Source organism: Pithys albifrons, chromosome Z (assembly GCF_047495875.1).
Source record: "Pithys albifrons albifrons isolate INPA30051 chromosome Z, PitAlb_v1, whole genome shotgun sequence".
NCBI classification, from domain to species: domain Eukaryota; kingdom Metazoa; phylum Chordata; class Aves; order Passeriformes; family Thamnophilidae; genus Pithys; species Pithys albifrons.
The window spans coordinates 48,350,070-48,371,828 of NC_092497.1; the positions used below are offsets into that span (position 1 = coordinate 48,350,070).

At 37.8% G+C, this 21,759-nt stretch overlaps 1 long non-coding RNA gene across 1 annotated transcript in view; it reads left to right on the top strand.

Annotated features, from left to right (window-relative positions):
* LOC139684985 (uncharacterized) overlaps positions 1 to 21,759 on the top strand; it is a 53,928-nt gene that overhangs the window by 2,666 nt on the left and 29,503 nt on the right. Inside the window, exons 2-3 of the long non-coding RNA XR_011700012.1 lie at positions 5,056 to 5,209; positions 19,950 to 20,172. This is a non-coding gene — a long non-coding RNA (uncharacterized lncRNA). The remainder of the gene's footprint in view (positions 1 to 5,055; positions 5,210 to 19,949; positions 20,173 to 21,759) is intronic.

Below are 21,759 nucleotides of genomic sequence, written 5' to 3' on the forward strand. Positions count from 1 at the left end.
AGCATCTACATTGTGCAACTGGAGAATTGGTAGCTTATTGCCAGGGGAAAAGATTTGATTCAATTCAAGCTTTTGAAGATAGATTTCCACCACAAAAAGAGGAAAAGCTCAGGTTATTTAGGCTTTTTTCTGTCCTTGAAACTAAGGAAAAAAGGACTCAGGTCAAAACTCAGCTTCATGTTCATTTCTTCATGTCACATGAAAAAACTTTTTAACTCTTGGCTTAGAACCTTGAGAATCATAACATCTCTTTTTCCTGTGACTGCAGATGCCCTAAGAATTGAATGAGAGGATCAGGAAATCAGTGGGCTGAGGCATTAACAAACACACTGAGAGAACCAGGCAACAGATTCTCACACTGCTTTTCATTACCAAGAATGCTTCTTGCTACTGGGACATATCTCTTTTAGATCCCTGTGTAGTCAAACTGTGTTAAATCATGTGTGGTCTTTGTTTGTCAGCCCCAAGTGCAGACACAATTAGTTTACCTCAAAACTCTGTCTTTAGCTAGATTTTGCAACTAATTACTATTTTTTATTAAGTTCTTAGTCTAAGGTAACTCATTTGGCTTTTCCTCAAAGGAATGGAGGAGAGCAGACACTTGGAGAGTTGAATTGCATTCTCAAGCAGCTCTAGTCCTGTTATTTGCTGTTTTACCACTAAGACCAAGGCCTGATCAGGTTAAAAATATACAGACACAGCTTTGCTATATGAATGCTGACTGGACATCCATTGAAAACATCAAGGAAATTAAATAGTGCAAAACTAGATTGTGAATAGATTTAATGGCTCTATATAGGTAATGCTATCAGTAGGTTGACAATTTTTATTGATACTGTAGTGTTCCTTACTTGACAAATGCAGTGTATGCATTCTATCCTACAGAGATGTACATTTACAGGAAGACAAAAGTATTTAGTTTTTCAGGTGGTGAGAATCACTTATTCCAGAAATATATTCTGTATTAATTGCTTTTCTTAGATGAAGGTAACTTAAAGGGCCAGTGTTTCAAATTTTTAAAAAATAAATAAATAAATTAAGTGCTGCATGAATCTGTGCTTAACATAAAAAGCCCCACTGTAGTTAGTTGGAAGACTAGAGTTTGGCGTTGCTAACTGCTACATAAATGTGCATAAATAAGGAATAAAGGGAAAGGCTCTGACTGTGAAGATGTATACTGATTTGAAAGAAGATAGAGGTTGAAAGATACTCTTGATTGCAAAGATTGCTTTGAAGAAGGCAGAAAGTTGGCAGAAGAGAAGGCAGATGAGGTCTATGAAAAGCTCTGGATGTATGGATGAGAGCAAAAGCAAAAGTAATAGGTGATTCATAGAGCACAAAAGGAAGATAAATGCATACTGGCTTATGGATGAGAGAGATGCATTTTAAATATACTGTGCTGTAAACTGAAAATCAGTCAGGCAAAATTGCACTTATTGACATGAGTAATGACTAGCATGTCACTAAAAACATGTCATGAGAACACAGAGGAACAACTTTGTGCTTTAGATGTTATCAGTACCTCTAACCCCAAGAACTGAAATTATGAGCAAGATCCTAATATAAAGACTCTGGTAGTCTGAAATACTTAGCTTCCAAGGGAAATTATGGGTTTGTGATCTCTGAATTGTGATCTCTGAATTCCTCTTAATTGTGCACAGAAATTATATCAATCCTCTCTACTAAGTATCCAAGTTTCTTTAAGAAGTTAACATTAATTTGCTTCTTGTATCTTCCTGAAGGAAGGCAGGAAATTTCTCTAATGTATGAGTTGTTTTTTAGTAATTTTCTGATTTATTATAAAGATGGATAAGATGAAGCAAGAAATTTCAATAGGTAATGAAAGAGTCACAGAATTCAGGTGAAGTCAGTGCAAAACTGGATTTAAACCCTGCCTGTGTCAGAATTCTTCTGGGATATTGGATTAATCTGTTACACCCTCTTCAAACTGGGTGATTTAGTCAAGCAATATGCCTAATCTTAGACCTTAAGGCCCTCTTAGACTCTTGATTTGGTGGTTACACAAACAACTGTATATTAGGGTTAAGGGATCTGCAGCTGGTATGCTATGTTAAGTGGAATGGTGAAAAATCGAATCATTAAAAATTACCAGATACCTTTGACTAATTTTTCTGAGTCAGATTCATCTCATAGGTGTCTGTGAGGTGGATGAGAGTCTACGTGTGAGTGTTGATTATAATGGGAGCTTGTATCAAAGCAGTCTGATTATGACTAGGGAAATTTAGAGTTGCTCAAATGCTGATCAATGCTTCTGTCTAATTAGGGATGAGGTGAATTGTTTGCTTGAATTACCTGACAGAGTCTCAGCTGTAATGGCTGAATATGGCTTGTATTCAGACATTGTCTGTACCTTGGGCTTGAATCTGTTGCCTGTGATTAGGGATCTAGTGCTATTCTAGATTCCTTGGCAATATATGTGCCTGCCTGACTTTTATGTGTCTTATGCAGAAAGTGCTAAACTTTTAAACCAGTTGCCAGTTCCAAGTAGCCCTTTTATGCTTCACTTTACATAGCTGATCTAGCCCTTAAAGTTAGGATATGGGTTAGGAGTTAGATAAATTCACCTGAATATTTTTGCTCTCTACAGTTTCAGTTTTTAATCCAAAGGAAATATATGTACATTTATTAGTATTTTCTAAAGTAAACAGCATAGAATTTGAATGGCTCATAAAGAAATTATTAATTTTTTTCTTGTTAACTACTTAATATCAGTAGTGAAGATACAATTCTCTGCATGCATGGGTCTTTTAAACAGAACAACTGCACTGTTGTTAAGTGAAAATGAGTTGTGATGTGCATTGAATAAGGTAATAGTTGTCTGGGAAACAATGTAGGTTGTCATGAGATTAGAATTACTGACATAGCACATACTTAACAACTGATCAATCCAGATTGTAAAGAAACCTTAATTAAAACTATTCCAAAGGTTAAATCTAAAAAAAACTCTAGAAAATTACCTTATTTTAAGTGTAGTGATATTTGTTTTTAAGTAAGTAAAATCCCAGAAGTATAGCAAGACATTTACCTGTTCATCAGCTTCTTGCTAAATGTCATGAGCTGGAATCTATTTTAATTTTGACATTATGTAGAACTCATAAACTCATACTGTAGAAAAACTTCTGAGCCCTGAATTATTTAGTACACTGTAATTATTCTGCTCAATTTCCCTTCAACAGAAAACATATTAAAGCCTAAGAGTATGCTATGACCCAGTGATGAAATATAATGAAGTTTTATTTTCTACCGGTGGAACCCAGATTTAAGAACTTTTTAAAAATGTGGTTAGATAAAACTAATACATTTCACTCTAATATCATCTCAGGATTGCAAGAAAATATACACCAATTACAGAAATACTTCTGTAATGTAAAAAAACTGTAGATTTGATCTTATCATTTTGATACCTTATCTCTTAATATCCAGATAACACAATATGGTGCTGTAAAATACCTATATTTTTATTCAGTCTGAACCAGGGTAATATGCCTAAGGGAATTTGTTTGTGCTATTTATAGTGGCGTAAGCATCAACAAAGTGAACTATTTAATTTTGGAGAAGGAAGGAATGTTGTTTTAAATAAGATATTTCAGATGTATGGAGTTTTGGGGATTGGGTTTGGTAGTTGGGTTTTTTTCCCCTCAATGGAAGTAGCATAAATTCTGAAGTGTCAGCTAATTTCCATAATTTTAAAGTACTGAATTTTCATCTGGAATAGAAGTTTTGAATTTTAGAATAGAAAGAGGTGAAACAGAAATTCCTAGAAAAAAAAGTCTATGACTTAAAAAGAGAGAATTTGCTTTTCAGATTGTTAGAATGCTGTAATATGCAAAAGGAAGAAAACAGCATCATATTCTGCATATTATGTTGCAGATTGTCCCTGCTATTGAATTATTCCTTTTCTATATTTAAAAAATAGAAACTTATAATCTAAACAATCTATGCAAAAATAAAAATACTTTGAAAATGCAATTTCCAGTTCTTTCATCTCACTCTTCAATTCCATTCCCATTATAGTAAACCATATAATGGTATATAATTTCTAAGTAGTTGTGTCTATTGATTTCTGCAGATTAGCTGTGAAACTTCCATCTAACAAAGTCTAAAATCTTAAATCTAAAACTAGACAAGTGATAGGCAAACCAGGACTTGATGTCTGATTGTCCAGTAACATCCCAAGGGGTTTTGGGGAATGGAGAAGTGTAATCACACCAGAGTTAATTGCAGGGACCTGAGGACACGAAGTCTAAAGTTGTAGCATGGACTGGACATTATAGAAGTTTTTCATCATCAGAAAAAGTTTAATATGCAAATCCATAGGAAACTAAAATTAACTTTTATAATATTTTCCAATGCTTCTTTATTCTGTAGTTCTGTGGGGACATTCATTTGAAATGCTTACATTACATGAAGCATCTTCTCTCAAGTCATTCATTACAGCATGTCAACACTACTGTGTTATCTTGTGTCAACCTTTCTAAGATGTAGAGAAGTATCATCTCTAGTAAGACAGAATTTTATTAACAGAAAGCTTTACTATTAAAGTAATAGACCATTAAAACCCCCCATACTTTATTGTTTCATTTAATTAGCTTTGAATAAGCTCTAGGGTTAAACTTGTAGTTTTGCCTGACTTCACGAAACTGTGTTCGTACTAGCAGCCTGTATTCAGGTGTGATGAGACACTGTTATATTGGCCTGTGTCTGGCCTTGCTGTCTGTGAGAGTCTGTTCCTTTTCTTGCGAAGTTATGGATAAATGGGACTTTGTTCTTGAAGGAGAATATCTTGTGTACGCTGAAACTGTTTTGCAGCCTGGCTACTTGCCAACAGCCAGTCTAGGATGAGTCAAGGAGAAAAAGAAGAGGAGGGTGATAACAAGCACCAACCCCAAAAGAGAGACCCACTGCACAAGCTTAGGGGGATTCCCAGTTACTTTACAGAGGGATGGACGGGAGGCCTCTATGTGAGTGTGTGATGGCCACATATGCCTAGATAGACATGAAAGACCAAGCGTATAAAAACAGTTTCTACTCCAGGTGGAGGTGTGCGTTGGCACAGAGGACAACATTACCTCCATGGGGACACCCGCCAAATCTGTGGAGCCTACCGAAGACCAAGGATGCAGCAGCTGGTCATAGTGGGGATCTTGGGCACGCTGGAGTCGGTATATACAGTAATGAATAATGCATGGTGAGTGGCAGTTGTCTTGGGGTTTGGTTTTTTCCCGTTTTTCAGGGGGTTTTTTTCCTTTTGTTTGCTATTTCTCTGCAATAGATGCTGTTTGCTTGGATTTTAAATGGTGTCACAGTTTCGGCCCAGAATCCTTCTAAATTCTCACTGGAACAGAGCCATATACCCTATATGTAATGCCAATGCATTAGTACCCCAATAAAATTTCGGCATAAGTTTCCAGGAAAGCATATTGAAATATTCAGATTTTCTCTCTCCTAGAATAACTTTGTTGACTGCTGATGGAACAAGCTTGCAACATCGAGTCCTTTGATGCTGAAAAGATGGAGTTGTGGTTCAGTCTTAGTGTCATCCTGAAGAGATCTGAATTAAGAACCAATAGTAACCTACCAGTTCATACATTTGAGATGAAATAATAATATGGAAGAAATTCACATTTTAAACCAGTGTTTTCTATTTTATTCAATACACAGCTCCTGCCTTCCTTATTCAATATGGTGTCCTTATCCAGGACATGACACTGATCTGTCAAAGGGATACATACTTTACTTGGCTCTCAAGGATAGATAATCATTTTTAGAGAAAGACCAAAGCCAACTCTGAAATAAGAGTCAGATGAAGATTTGAAATGGAATATAAATCCTTTATAGAGGATAATCTGATGCAGCCTCAGGTGTATGGTAAAGAACACTAAGTCTTGAAATCATATGAAAACCCTAGACAGGCCACTACCTGAATAGAGAAGGAAACAGTAAGAAGTGCTATAATTTTCACATTCTTTAAGTAGGTATGTTGTTGACTACTAGTTTAACAACTCATGTTATGGGTGACTTGAAAGTACCTAAACTTTTTCTGAAAGTTCTACACCTTAATTTTTTGCCTATTCTTACAATTGTTTTTCTAAATAACCACTGCAGAGCATACTATCCCAATTTTATTGTTAACAGATGTCAAATAATAAAATCATACTTTTGTATAATCTTAGCTTGACTTGGAATATGATAACATAGAAAACTAAAAGAAATTTTGCAGTGATTTTCAGGGAAATTTGCTGGCATGTTGGCCTCTGTCAAAGCAGCATGGAGCTGATGAGGCATGAAGATCTTAACCAAAACTTGAACAATGTGTAAATGGGACAAACTGGCTCTAAGAAGTCATAACTGAGCTAGATACCTACCATTTCCATTGTTTGCCTCTGCTTTGTGGTTATGTGCTCGGGACACCAATTTTAATTTAAAAGAAAATTTTTGAAAAGCATCTTTCAGGTCAGGGTATTTTGAATAACTACCAGTTGGAAGTATTTAGTCTTTTTATTATCCTGCTGAATTTCTAGGTGAAAGAGCTGCCATAATCATCCTTCAAAGGATTAGAACAGAGTGTTTGCCTTTTGTGCCTTCAGACATGCATAAAATAGTTTTTAACTTGCCTGTTTTCCAAGCTTTCATGGTTTCATCACAGAGTTGAACAGTATGCCAGAGAACATCTGACCCTTACCCGTGCCTTCATTATTTGTTGCTTTGATTGCTTTAGAAATTTCATCTCATGACTGTACTGATAGCGTTATCAATGTTAGCTGATACAACAGATAATTCCTGTGGCGCCCTCTTGCTAGAAGCACTTGTCTGTACTTATATTCCCATTTCTGACACTATCTATGTTTAACAAACTTCTGTATGTCTTCTATACAGAACAACACTTTCAGAAACACGTCATCTGGTATCACTGGGCAATATGTAAAAAACCTGAGTTCTTTAAATTCCGTGGCAAAACTCTTGCTCATTTTCTTAGCTTTCTCCTCATGTGCTCCTTTTCTTTTGTACGGGAATGAAGAGAAGAAATTACAGTCTTGAAAACCCAAGAAGCAACTTACACCAGGGGAGGCAGAGAAGAATCTTAAGTACTTAAGAGTTACAGATACTTGTACTTCCCTGAACATGTTTGGACATTACTGAATTCTGAAACCACAGTCATTTTGTGGTGCAACAGACTCATTCCTCATGCCTTTTCTATCTAGATCCTAGTCAGTATGATTGTAAATCAAATTGTTCTTGTATTAAGTCTCCTGGATTGAGTTGCTGTGTTTTTGCACAGCTAATAACAGTTTCTGGCACATGAATTTTGCTTGCTTGAAGCAATGTGTGACATACTCTTTTGTGCTCCTGTTTTTTTCCTGGTACTCTCCTTCTTCCTTTCACAAAGCAGCTTACTTTGAGAGATGACAAACTCCCACTTCATATTCCTGTGCCTCTATTTCACAGAGTCAATGTCATCAAACAGCAACAGCAGAACTGCTTAACAAACTGGGGAACAAAACAGGTGCCAAGTATGCTCCTAGCACGGTAGTACCCTCCCTGGGCAAAGAGCAGTCGTGCTGCACCTGAACTCATGGGGTTTTGAGGTACTTATACATATATACATACATATATATGTGCGTGTGTGTGTATGTATGTTTCTGTGTATGTCTGTGTATATATATATATATACATATTAGATATAGATATATAGATATAGGTATAGATACTCATACACTTACACTTACACACATATATATATATAATTGGGCAGTCAGCAGAACTACACAAGGCATGGTAATGCATCAGGCTCAGGATTCATCCAGTTGCTTCAGGTGGGAGATAAGGCCAGAGGCAGGACTAGAGACAAGAATATGGCAAGGTCCTTCCACAGGACAGGACTACTCAGTTCAGGTAAGAATGGCTTCCAGCCTGTGCTGGATTAAAGATAAACCAACAGGAGAAGTGAACCCAACACAAAACAGATTATAAATTAGAGTTACAATTTGATAAAAATATTACAATAAATGCAACGATACAAAGAGAATTTGTTTTTAACCCACAAAACCCAGAAGTATAACCCAGTACCCTGGGGCACAAAGAGAATGGTGCTTGTTGGCCCCTGTGCTGGGACCCTCTGTGGTTTCCCTTAGTCCAAAATAAAAGGAAGGGAAAAACCTGTTGGTGCAGATGATGGTCACAGTCTGGCCAAGAGTAGTGGTCACAGTCGTGTTGAGGTTCTAGTGCTCCTCTGGATGTGGAGAGAGGTCCCAGAAGTCCTCAAACCCCAGGATTACATATCTCAGGTTCAAGTGGGAATGCCCAGTACCTCCCTCAGGGCAGGGAGTTCCACAATGGGTGATCTAACTCTGTGAGTCATGGGGTATTTTTGGAATCATTGATGGCTCATTAGCAGACACGACCCCTCAGACTGGGTGTGGAGGTGCTAACAATTCCCCAAAGGGAAGTTATCACAGCTCCATCTCACAGGCTTCTTTAACACCCAGCTCCCAGCCTGAGGGGTCAGGTGTGCCCTGGGCAGCTGCTGCAAATGGTCCATTGTTAACAGTTCATGAGAAATTACATAGAGGCTTAGAATACACAGCTTTGTTAACACCCACATAGTGACAAACTGGTCCTGGCTGCTGAACTAGGACACAGCCCTAAGCTTAAATAGCCCTTTTCAAGCCTTTGGGTAGAGGGAAGGACATCCTGGATACTGTTGTTCAGGGCCATTAGGGTGAATTTATGACACTGTGTGGTACTTGATTCTCATGGATTGTCTAAGAAGCTGTGATGCACTCTGATTCCAGCTAGAGATTTATGTCTTCATTAGTTTTCTGAAAAACATTCCCGAAAAAAAATTCTTTCATGTTCATTCAGGTAACTTGTCATATGAACTGCAGAATGAGATCTCTCATATTCAATCACCTTAATTGATAAACTTCATGGGGTTAGCACAGAACAAATGTGGAAAAAAGGTAATGAGGAACAAATAAGGTCACTCAATTGGATATTGTGATATCATTAACTTCTCATCTATTTGATATAGTGACTCCTACATTTGAGGTAAATATCTTTTATATGTGTCGTATTATGGTGTTTTTAAGCTGTAAGCCATGAAAATTTCAGACAAATTTGCCAAGTTTTTTTAGTTTCTAAATGCCTGGGATATGTCTAGGTTATTTAAGTAGTTATCTTAAAAATGTAGAGGTAAGTATGTAGGTGCCTTCCAATACTAGCCTGGTAATAAAAGAAGAAAGTGGTAACCACAAGCAAGTATAGGCACTGTAAAAATCAGCATTATGTGAGTAAACAGGTATGCTCTTCCTTCTGAAATGGATTCTCTTGCCAAAAACTTCATCTGGATAGAGTTTAATAACTTTCTATTCCTATATGAATGATCTTTTTTCCAAATGTAACTTACATGCGTGGGTGTTGAAAAGACCTCTTTCAAGGATAGGTCTGTGTGCAGGGGTCATTTTTTTTTTAAGAACTTGCTGAAACCTACATTAGTAAACTTTGTACTCAATCAGCTAATAATTGGCCTAGTGGCTATTTCCATCTTTGTATTCCTGTTTCAACAGTGTTAACAGACCCCCTGAAGCATGAATGTTAGTGAACAGTGAAGTTCTAATACATGCCAAGGTAATCACACTTTGTCTTTTCTCAACTAGCACACCATCTGCTCAGGTGCCACTGTGTCAACAGCCCTGAAAATGGCTCTGATAAAAAGGAGGTAGTCAGCTCCACTTTCCTCTGAAAGCATAAGGAATTCTAAAAGCTTTCACAAGGTCAGCTGACCATGGAAAAATGTACAAAAATGACAAGCCAACATATTTTGACTGGAGTAATTTGCTGTTAGTATGTCTTCCTACATTTCCTATAAACCATAACTGAAAACTAACAGTTTAGGGAAATGAGCTTACAACTTGCTTTCAATAGTTACAGAATGCCAAGGCAGGAAGGTTTTGCCTGATTAGCTTGTGTAATAAGCATAGCAGAGAATTGCCTACCTGGAGCAAGAACAAAACACAAACTGCAGAAAAGTTTCACTTTTGTGATAGCCGTGACTGCAGCAGTCTGCCTACACAGCACTGGCTGAGGCACGAGCAGCAAGTCCTTTCTGTTATGCACTCTCTTCTGTAAGTAGTTCAATGGAGACTTCTCATCCCATTAAAACAGCAAGAGTTGGGCATTTTTTGCCATTTTGGGGTTTTTTTTCAGACTTTTTCTGACCATAGGGGCAAGAAGCAATGAGAATATACATAGGAGAAGGGGCAATAGGAAGGATAGAGAGGCCAATGACATGCTGCACATCCTGTCCTCTTTCCTGAGCTATGTGCCTCAGCATTATGCTGCTTTTCTAAGGTTAGGTATATGTTCTTTGCATTGTGAGAAGTCAAGGAAGTGCAGTGGTGGTAAGGAGAGAAGCAACATGCAGTAGTTATGTCATGAGACCTTACAGTTGCTCTGAATTTTATACTGATTATTTGTTTTCTTGAAGTTAAAGTTGAGAAGTATTTGCTATATGCCTATGTCGTTCAGAAATAGAATATTTTTATATCAAATTTTCTGACAGGTTTTGGAACCTTACTATTAATCTTGGGCTCTTATTTTTGAAAGTGAAAAAGTTGTGTCTGGAAGTTGTTAATAATCCTTTTCTAAAGGACTGTTGAGTTTACCCAAAATTTGGTTACTTCATCCTTCTTTGTGTTTATTTAATAACAAAATTATTTAGCTTGCATGCTTTGCTAGTACCGTATTCAGAAAATACTCATTAGTGAAGTATTTTGAGAAAAGCTTCCATAGTAATTTTTAGTAAAAAAATCAAGAATCATCCCCCTGAAATTTCAAAAACAGATTAGAAAAATTATGTGTGAGGTATTGCTAAATGTAATCTAGGCAAAGGATCAGTCATTTAATAGACATCTCTATTAAGGGTTCCACAATCAACAGTTCTGTTACTTTTAAGCAGTTTTTCAACACAGTGCATAATGAATTTTTTTAAAGTATTGTTGATTGAAATATTGCTACATGTATAGAAGACCCATTTGACAGGCCTGGCAGAAGATAATCTGAAGACATATTGCTAAACAATAACTTTTTCCATTTCTCCTCTCGACAGGAAGACTCCAAATGCTCATTTACTGTCTCTAACCTTCAAAAGCAGCATATTCCACATATTGTAATCCCTTTCAAATCTCTCACAGATCCCATTGTAAGGCTGTGTAAGGATCTCTGTCTCTGAAAGTCCTTATTATCTTTGACACGTCGTTGCTTTTCTTTCTGAAAAATGTCTCAGGCTTCAAGGCATACTATGGAACGATTAGGATTTTCTATAATGGAAGTGGTACTTGTTTTAACTTTATCCAACTCAGTTTGTTTTTAGTGTGTCCTTGTCTTATATATTATATATCTATACTCTATGTTATATATATTATAATTATATCTCTATAATTTTTGGCTCAAGGTGGCAAGACTCCTAGTTTACTGATATTGACATTTTTCTCCATTGCAATTTTCTTATTTTCATAATCTTCTTATTGAGGTAAGTTGATCTATCCTATAGCTTTGGCTGTCTTTTTCTTTATGTCCTAAAGTGGAAGTGCAGAGGTTTTTTGATAAGGGTTCTCTATACTATAAATTTTTTAGTTAATCTAGTCCTAGCAAAGCAAACAGATAAAAAAGTGCTTTTAGGCCAAAGGGAACACTGCTAGCACCAGATAAAACTAGCAGTGCCACATAAAACCACTGGGATATTTTAAAATCAGAACATAGAATGGGAATTAGAATGCCATGCAACCCTTCAGTTGCCCCCAAACCTTTATGACAATACCCTGTTTTCTGACAATTCATTTACCTGCTTGAGGCTTGGAGCTCCTGCACTGCCTAATATCTCAACAGGTTAAAAACTTCTCAGGTTTCTGAATATTCAAGGTTTTCAGATTCTTATGCTGCTTAGCTGTCAAGACACCAGATATTTGTGGCTGGATATTAAGAAAGCTCAACTTTACTTTCTTCTAGGAGAATCGCTGGGAGGACTGTTTATTTTTCTTTTAATGCCTCACCTCCCTTATATAATATTCTTTCTTTGAGTCAGTTTCCCAGAGAATATTTTGAATATTTAACTTGCTTTTCCAGTCAAAATAAAGGACGGATTTATTTATAAGTAGGGATGGTTCATGTGGAAGATAAATCATGAACGGGAAAAGTAGAATGATGATTTGGGGCACTACACATTAGCCCAAATACAAGGATTCTCTGGAGGTTGAAGAACTGTTCTGTGCATGACAACAACTTGGGGAGGAGCTTTGATGTTAGGAAATTTATTCAGCTACTGAGTGGAACAGACTGGAGAATCTGATCAGTACTGAGATATTTTATTTTAAAAGATCAGTGTCAATAATGCTCCAAATCTCAAAAGTACAAATCTCAAAAGTTTCTTCACAAAAGTGATGAGGCTTGTCTTTGCTGAATAGTTTGCTTACATTCAAATAATGGCTATCTCTTTCTGTGCTTCTTACTGATGCATAAGCTTAACACAAGGCAAGATCAAGACAAAATAGACTGATTCACTTTTGGTATGTATATACACCTCTATGTAAATACAGCTGTAGCACATATATCAAGATATTAAGAAACTTACTTCTCAGTGTCTTTCCAGAGGTTATTTCTTTGTGTGTTTGGCATGGCAAAAGCATGTAAGTATCATCCTCTTTCTTTAGATCTTAAAAGAAGAGACAGCATTATCAGCAAATAAAAGTTCTGGTATCCTTGCAGCTAAAAGTATTCCAGGTTCTTATTAAAGAAATTATTGCTGTCTTTATTTATTGCTGAAATCGTAGATGTATTAAGGATTTTTTTAATATTTTATAGGACTTTTTTCCTATTGCCAGAGATATCATGGTTTGCATATGAAATATTCAGGCCCTCAATTTCATTATGGGCCTTCTTATTTGATAGGTCAGTGTTGTTTCACATCCATCTGTGACACAGGTGAATAAATTATATATTAAAAAAGCTTTTCAGTACTAAAAATTCTTATTATAATATTTGAAATTATTTTTATAGTGGTGATTTGACTCTGGTTTGACCACTATGTTTCAACTATTTTAATTTCTTTAAGGCTGTTGTACATCTCTGGAAGTATTCATTTATGAAAGTAAGTTCCTTAGGTAATGTAATTTTCAAAATTGAATGCATGTTTAACTCCACAACCAAAGCAAAGTCATCTATACAGGAATTTGAAATAACAAATGAAGAGCTGTTGCTGATATTGTTTTGAACTGGGTGTTTGCTGATATGAGAAAGAAACAATGCAAAAAACCCAACAAGATGCTGAAGTCTGATATCATTATGGAAAGTAGCTAAGTAGAAACAAAAACATGAAAGAAGGAGTAACACTGGGACATGACTGAAGTCTTTGAACTGTGAAGCAGATGAAAATGGATGGAAAAATACCCAACTCTGCCATCTGTTTCTATTCTTACCACAATAACCTTACATATCTTGAATTTTGGCAGGTCACCTAGACCTTATTGATGCATACAGAAGGGACAATTTTAGTCCTGCTTTTGAACAAAAATACAGAGCACAGGGTGGGGAGGGGCCAAAGAAGTCATCTAGCACATCGTCATTTTAAAAACAAACAAAATAAATAAAATATACTGATATTTATTTCACCAACACATACAACGTATGAGATCAACATATACAACCAATTTCTGTGCCCAAGGAAAATACATGATCTCTTGTGAATGCTAATCATGACTGAATGACTGCTGTTTTGAAATACACTGTAATGTTTTTGAATATGTCCATAACAAGCTATTGGAAATATACCAGCCAGAAGCTTAAGGCACATCTGTACTTAATTTTTAATAAAAAAACTTCCAACAACATATGTTTCACAGCCTCCTCAGCAGTCTAAGAGTTTGTGTAGTGTTTGGAAGTGTTTCATGATACCCAGCTGCCATGTTCTCTTCCGTCACCTTGAAAGTGGTGTTTCATTCAGTGTTCATCCTCTTGTGCTGCAGCAGAAACTGCTGCTCATGAAAACGAATACTCTTATTCTGGCTTTAGAGAGCTAGGGGAGAGTGCAGGGAGTCCCATGTGAAAATTAAGTCCTTTTTGAAGATTTTTACTTCACTGTTGTCTTTACATCTATTTGAGGTGTAACTCAAAGTACCCAGGTTGGAAAGCTTTATCATTAATAGGAAGAGATAGGCACTTTGACAGGCAGCTTCCATGCTTAATTAGGTGGTTGGTAGGTGCTGTGTCTGCAAGAGGTCATTAAAATTACCTTTTAACATTTTTGTTTGTATCTGCGTGGAAGAATGCGAACATAACTGAATTCCTCTCTCTGTTCTCTATGCTGTTTTGGAAGCTCCCGGGCTTGCAGAATGAACCAGTTTTTGTGCAGGTCAAGTTATCTTGGCCACTCTGCTTTCTACCCAAGGTAACCTCAATGGTTTTGTGTCTGGAGCTTGATTTATGTGTTTTGCTGGAGACTATAAACATCCTTGGTCTACATGTGCCTACTTAGGAAGACATGTCCTTTGATTTGATCACTCTAACCTATGAAACGTTCTATTCACATTTAACTCTTTACATGTTTTCTGTTATTGCTTCCCTATTTTATCAAGACTATTTTGCATTTCATTTATACTTGTAGCTAAAAAAGATACTGATACCTTAAAAAAAGTACTTGGTATCTCCATCACTGATGGAGTGGAATTTATTTGCATATCTTTTGTTCCTTGAGACAGAAATTAAATTACAATTTTGAACTGAACTGTAAACAAAAGTGATGTAATTTCTTTTTAGGGCATTTAGAAAACATTAAGGATAAACACTTTTAGGTGAAGTAAGATGGGATATAATTTGCTGTCTGTAAACACAAGTGAAAAAGTGCAAGTGAACAAGCTAGTGACTTTTAATTGTGCAACCAGGGGTACAATAGTTGTATCATTCTTTATTTTAACTTTTTCTGCAGATTGAGTATTGGGAAAGAATTCAATATAGAGAGGAAAAGGGGGAGGAGGAATGGAGGCAGCAGACAGTGCTCTCTGATATACTTCTGTAGTGAGAATAAAGCCAGATAGATGACCAGACTTCTCTCTGGGCTTCTAGTTCCTCTCTAATATTATACTTATTATTACAAAATAATTATATCCTGGGCTGCATTAGGAGGTGTGTTGCCAGGAGGTAAGTGAAGGTTCTCCTTCCCCTTTCCTCAGCACAGTTGATGCCACACTTGTAGTGCAGTGTTCAGTAATGGGTACACGGAGTGAGTTGTGGGTACTGGAGAGAGTTTAGGCCAACATGAAGATCTTTATGGGAGTGGAGCATCCCTCCTGTGAGGAAAAGCTGAGTAAGCTGGGACTGCTTAGTCTGGAGAAGAAAAGACTCAAGGGGAAACTCAACACTGCGTACAAGTACCTGAAGGCAGTGTGTAAAGAAGGTGGAACTAGATTATTATGAGTAGTGCCTGGTGACAGGACAAGAGGTGATGGGTGCATACTGAAATACGAGAGGTTCCTCCTGAACATTAAGAAAATGTTTTAAACATCAGAGAAAAGAATGGTTTTGTTGTTTTGTTTTTTTTTACCTCGGGGTGACAAAACACTGGTGCAGGTTGCTCAGACTGGTGTTGTGTTCCCTTCTTCAGAGATAATCAAAAGTCGTCTGTGCAGCTGGCTCCAGGCATTTCTGCTGGAGTCCAGGGGTCAGACAAGAAGACATCCAGAGCCTTCCAACCTCAACCATTCTGTCACTAAAAATCAAACTACTGCTGTTTTATAGAATTCTGGACATGGAAGCACTAGAGAAAGCAAGCATCAGTAATGTTCAGAAATGCTACCATCTTGTGGTGACTGAAATGACTAAATATACTGATAGCACCCTGAAAGTCATTTCCTTATCCACATAGTTCGTGTAGTGTCTACAGGCCTTCTGAAACAAGTTTTTAAAGTATTTTTGTTATTTCTTAGTGCTATTGTAGCAATTTCTTTTTGTAGATTAGGTTAGTTCATTTAATTACTTTTAATTATTTTGCAAGAAATTATTAGAAAAACATCTGGATTACACTCTTAGTCATATGGTTTAGATAGTCCTGCAGGGAGCAGGGGTCATTGGTCCTTATGGGTCTTTTTCAACTTGAAATATTCTCTTCTGTGATTCTATGGCTTACTGTTATACAGTTCTTTTCTTTTTTTTTTTTTTTTTTAACTAAAGGCTGATTTGAAGGGTTCTTTGACTCTTAGAAAGACCCTCAAAACAGAATAAAGAGATCCTTTGTTGTGGAGAGCTTACAACTGATGTGCACCTTTTAAGATTATATGATAACCTTAACCACGTGGTGACATGATAGCAGGTTATGTCTTTTATAATGCTTGGTAAGGACATTGTCCCTGTTGATTTTACACTTGCACTAGCATTCGTTGGTGTCATATGACATCTAACCTCTCTGAGTATCATCCCCTCTGGCACGAACTATTATGCCTTTGTCTGTTTACATCATCGCTTTTAGTTTCTGGACAAATTTTCTTCATTTCATTAGAGAAGTTACATTAAAAATATATTTTACAAAAAATATATCCAGTTTTGGGTTCTTGATTACAGTGTATAGAAAATTAAGCCAAAATCTTCTAACATTACATTCTAAATGTGACTTAATACAAGCTATTGTGCTGGCACTTTGTTTCACTTGATCTGATTTGCAGCATTATGGAAACTAGTCTGCTACATTAGGTGAAATTTGTATTATTTAGGTGCAGTATTATTTCTACAAAAGTGTGTTATATTGAAGCTTTTTCTATAGCCTCATAAACACAAAATTATTACTTTTTTTTTACAAGACTGTCTCCTATAGAGCTTGGAATATTTTTCTTGAGATTAATGAGTTTAATCAATTATGTAATGAATATTATTGCTCTTTTAAAATCTGGCTCCAGATAAGTTATAGGACTTCAAATGCTTCTCTGTAACACACCTCTTTCATACAGGATGTGAATATTTTCAGTTCTATTTAATGCTTATGGTCAGTTTATTACATTTTGGGTTTTTTTCTGATTGGGATACATGCAAGCTACTGACTTTCAATTGTACAGCTAGGGATAGAGTTGTTTTATTGTGCTCTTCTTTATTTTGACTTTTTTTCTGAAGATTGAATGTTGGGAAGGAACTGAAGGTAGGGAGCAAAAGGAAAAAATAGACAGTCTACTATTCTGTAGTATATTACCATGGTAAAAAGAAAGCCAGATAGAATACCAGACTTTTCTCTGAGCTTCTGAAAACTCTCTAAATGTTGCAAACTTAATTGAGTGTATTGTTACTCATAAACTTAATAGTATAGATGTTTAGGGGGTGCATGTGTGTGTATTTCTATAAAACTTTATCTGATAAGAAAACTGCAAATACTTTGGTTACAATAACGTGTTCAGAGGTGTCTCAATACCATGTCATGAACTGAAAAGTTTTGCAAAGAAGGTGTCAGCTTATAAGATGAGCTCTAGGTGAGCTCTATTGTTTCATATTCCATAGAAGACTACTACAGAAATAGTTGGAGAAACCCCTGTATTAAAGAGTCATAAGTAACTGATCCATTCCTTTCCTGACATGAATGGCCAGAAGTTGAGAGCTTTTACCAGGCCATGAGAAGTTCATTGCCTTAGTCAAAGCAGATTTTCAGTTGATCTGCAGTCACATGTTGAATTCAGACCTGTGGAATTCCTCACACCCTTCACAAACCCAAATCACATTCAGTATTCTTTCTAGTCCACAGAGAGCCAATTCTTAAGAATAAGAACTTGGGATACTCTGTTTCTCATGTAGCTCTGTTCATCTCACTCTAAGCTCAGAAATCTTGTGTGCTGTAGTGAATGTTTTATGCTGGATACAGTGCATTGTCCACTTCTGTATACTTGTTTACTAGTTTGTAGATCTCAAGCAGCCCATTGCCAGTGGCTGTGTTAAGTCTCATTACACCCACTTCTTGTAACTTGGAATGACAGAGGCACCAAGATGGCTTTTGAGAAACCCTTGAGAAGTGCATCTTTGTGGCCTCTGTGTACTTGCTCCAACAGGTCCATGTCCTTCTTATATTGAGGATAACGCAGCTGGACAAAGTACTCTGGGTAGGGTCTCATGAGGGCATAGCAGAGTGGGGGAATCACTTTCATAGGTCAGCAGGGAGGTGATTCTCCCTACTGCAATTCCCTCACACTCCTTTTGATACAGCCCAGGATATGGACAGCTGGTGTTCTGGGCTGCAAATGCATATTGATAGATCATGTTGAACTTCTCATCCACAAACATCCCCAAATCCTTCTCCCTAGTGCTACTCTCAATCCATTGTCCAACAAGCCTGTATTTGTGCTTGAGGTTGCCGTGACACAGGTGCAGGACTTAGCACTTGGCCTTCTGAACTCCATGAGATTTAAGCCTCTCAAGCCTGTCCAAGTCCCTCTGTGTGGCATCTCTTGCCTCCATTGTAGCAACCACACCACACAGCTTGGTGTCATCAGGGAACTTGCTAGCGGTGCACTCAATCCCACTGTCCATGTCACCAACAAAAATACTTTTGCTTGAAAGTCTGTGAGGGAATTTACAGTGAAAGCAGACAAGAAGAGTCAAGGGGAGGGAAAAAACCAGCTCTGTGGTCTGCACACGCAAGTGTGAGCACAATACCCCTCAACTTTAAAGGGTTTCCATGGTGAGGGTGGTGTGTTCTACGAGAGAGAGGGAGTGGGCCAGTCAGCACAGTTAGTCACCTCTTCTCGTGTACTGTTTCAGGGAGGCTGGAGTGCTGTGGCTTTTCCAGTTACAGAGCCATACGATGCTGGCCAGTTGCCTGTGCGGAGGTCTGTGCGGGGAGCACTGCGATGCCCAACTTGTATCGCCTCGGTTGGCCCAGAGGCGCAAGGGCAGCTCGTTATCCTGCCGGGAAACACCAGAGGGCAGCATTGCCTCCTATCGGAACGACCGTGGGAGCTGCGCTGATGTTTTCCTTATGCAGAGGCTTGTGTGGACAGAGTAAGCTGGACCCTCAGGTCCTCCAGTAGTTCGTTCGTATCGCACACACGAAAAGAAAGGCAGTGTGGAATTCAAAAGTCCCATGTTTTATTTGTGGACTGTAGTCCCTTGGTAGGGTTGGGGTTTATTTTTATGATTTTTATTGATCCTTGGGTTTTCAAGGTTTAGCCTTGTCTTTTGCGGCACAGTTATACAGAAGACATGACGGGGAGTTTATGGACTAAATTTGTCATTGTACAGCTTTACTTTGTGCATATGAATAGGCTTCTTAGGCTTTTTTGCAATTATTAACTTTGTTCACTACATACAAATATGAGTGTTTACTTATAAATATAAACTATATTTATGTAGTTCCTTGCTATGTGGGCAGTGGAGGGTGTTTGTGATGAGCCAGTCATATGATGACATGTCATTTTACTCTTTCCACAGGATAAACCTTTATTTTTCATTTATGTTGTGGGTTTTTTTAATCTCTGTTTTGAAAATATTCTGATTTAAATCAAGAAAAGTGTTGGGCAAGATACTCCCAAAAGCAATGTTTAGGATCATCACCATAATGTAGGCTAAGGACAAGGTTGTACTGTAATCAGAACCTACCCTTAGAGATCCACTGCATCAGCTTCAGTCCTTGTGCACATCTGACTTGCTTTGATTATACATTTGGAAGTAAAATGTAAAACTTTAAAGAGAAAAACAAAAATTAAAAAAGGAACAAATCTCAGTCAATCACTTTATATGAAAAAGGTGTGCATATATTTATATACATCCAGTAAAATAATTAAACTATAGAAGTCTTTGATGTTTCTTTTTCATTAATTGAACTTGCACAGCTGTCAATTGATACCACTAAATTCCACATCTCCAAAATACATAGTTATATGCTGACTAGGGCTTTCATGTTACTCCATTAGGAGGAATGTTTGGCCAGCTGAAGTGCCCAAGAGAGATGCCACTGGACTGCCAGGAAACAAGTCATTGGAAGTGAGACAGAAATAAAGAACATCAATACCATCAACTTTTTGGAATATGTGCTGCACTTGAGGCTTGTTCAGAATTTTTTTAAGGGCACTGAAAAGTCTTGTCACTGATGACTTTTACTGCCAAATACATCACCTCTGAAGATGCACTCTAATGGTAAGTTTCTAAAACACAATTACTTTGAGTGAGACACCTTTCTGTTTTTGAAAATTTCTTTCCCAATTAAAATCAAAATCACACATTGTAGGGCAGTGGTCCCTGGCATCTCAGCTGAGCTCTTAGAGCACCAGGGGTCTGAATCCATCCTCGACAGAAGCCACACCTAATCAGGCTATTCCTGCAGTCACCAGATTCTTCTGCATCATCTGGAAAAAAAACAAACCAAACCAAATGAAAAACAAAAAAAAAAAACCAAAAAAACCAAAACAGGTTGGTAGCTGTGAGCATCACAGTGGTTGACACACTTCTTCCACAACCAGTCCAGAGGAGGATCATAAAAATGATCTGAGGAATGGAATATCTCTCCTAAGAGGAAAGAAGTTGAGGTTTTCAGCCTGGAAAAGAGAAGACTCCAGGGAGACATTAGAACAGCTTTCCAGTACCAAAAGGGGACCTATAACAAAGATGTAGAGGGAATTTTTACATGGATGGGTAGTTACAAGACATGGGGAAATGGCTTCAGACTGACAGAGGGCAGGGCTAGATTAGATATATGGGACATTTATGACTCTTGGAACTCTAAAAGGATCCTAGAATATCCTGAGTTGGAAAGACCCACAAGGATCACCAAGATCTGGCTCTGCACAGGACAACATTAAGAATCACATCATGTACCATGAGAGCATTGTCCAAATGCTCTTGAACTCTTGCCAGGCTTGGTGCTGTGACCACTTCTCTGGGGACTCTGTTCCAGTGCCCAAGTACTCTCTGGATGAAGAATCTTTTCTTAATATTCAACCTAAACATCCCTAACATAACTTCAGATCATTCCCACTGATCCTCTATGATGGGTCACCAGAGAGAAGATATTGGTGCCTGCCCCTCTGCTTTCTCTCTTGAAGAAGCTGTAGACTGCTATGCATCCTCTTCTCCAAGCTGAACAAACCAAATGACATCAGCTGCTTCTCATATGGCTTCCCCTCTAGACCCTTCATTATCTTTGTTACTCTCCTTTGGACACTCTCTAATAACTTAGTATCTTTTTTTATATTGCGGTGCCCAGAACTGCACACAATATTCAAGGTGAGGCCGTCCCAGTGCAGAGCAAAGCAGGACAATCCCCTCTCTCGACCAGCTGGTGATTCTGTGCCTGATGCCTCCCAGGACATGATTGGCCCTCCTGGCTGCCAGGGCACTGCTGACTCATACTCAGCTTTCCATTGACCAGGACCTCAGATCGCTTTCTGTGGCACTGTTTTCCAGCATCTCATTCCCCAGTCTCTAAGTATATTTGGGGTTGCCCTGTTCCAGGTGCAGAAATTGGCACTTTCCCTTTCTGAACTTCCTATGGTTAGTGATTGCCCAGTCCTCTGACTTGTTTTGGTCTCTCTGCAGGGCCCCTCTGCCCTCGAGGGAGTCAATAGCTCCCCCCAGTTTTGTGTCATCTGCAAACTTGCTCAGTGTCGCTTCCAGTCCTATGTCCAACTAATTTATGAAGATGTTGAAGAACACAGGGACTAAGATGGAGTCCTGTGAAGCCTCACTAGTGACAGGTCTCCACTGTGTGATGTTACCCCATTCACT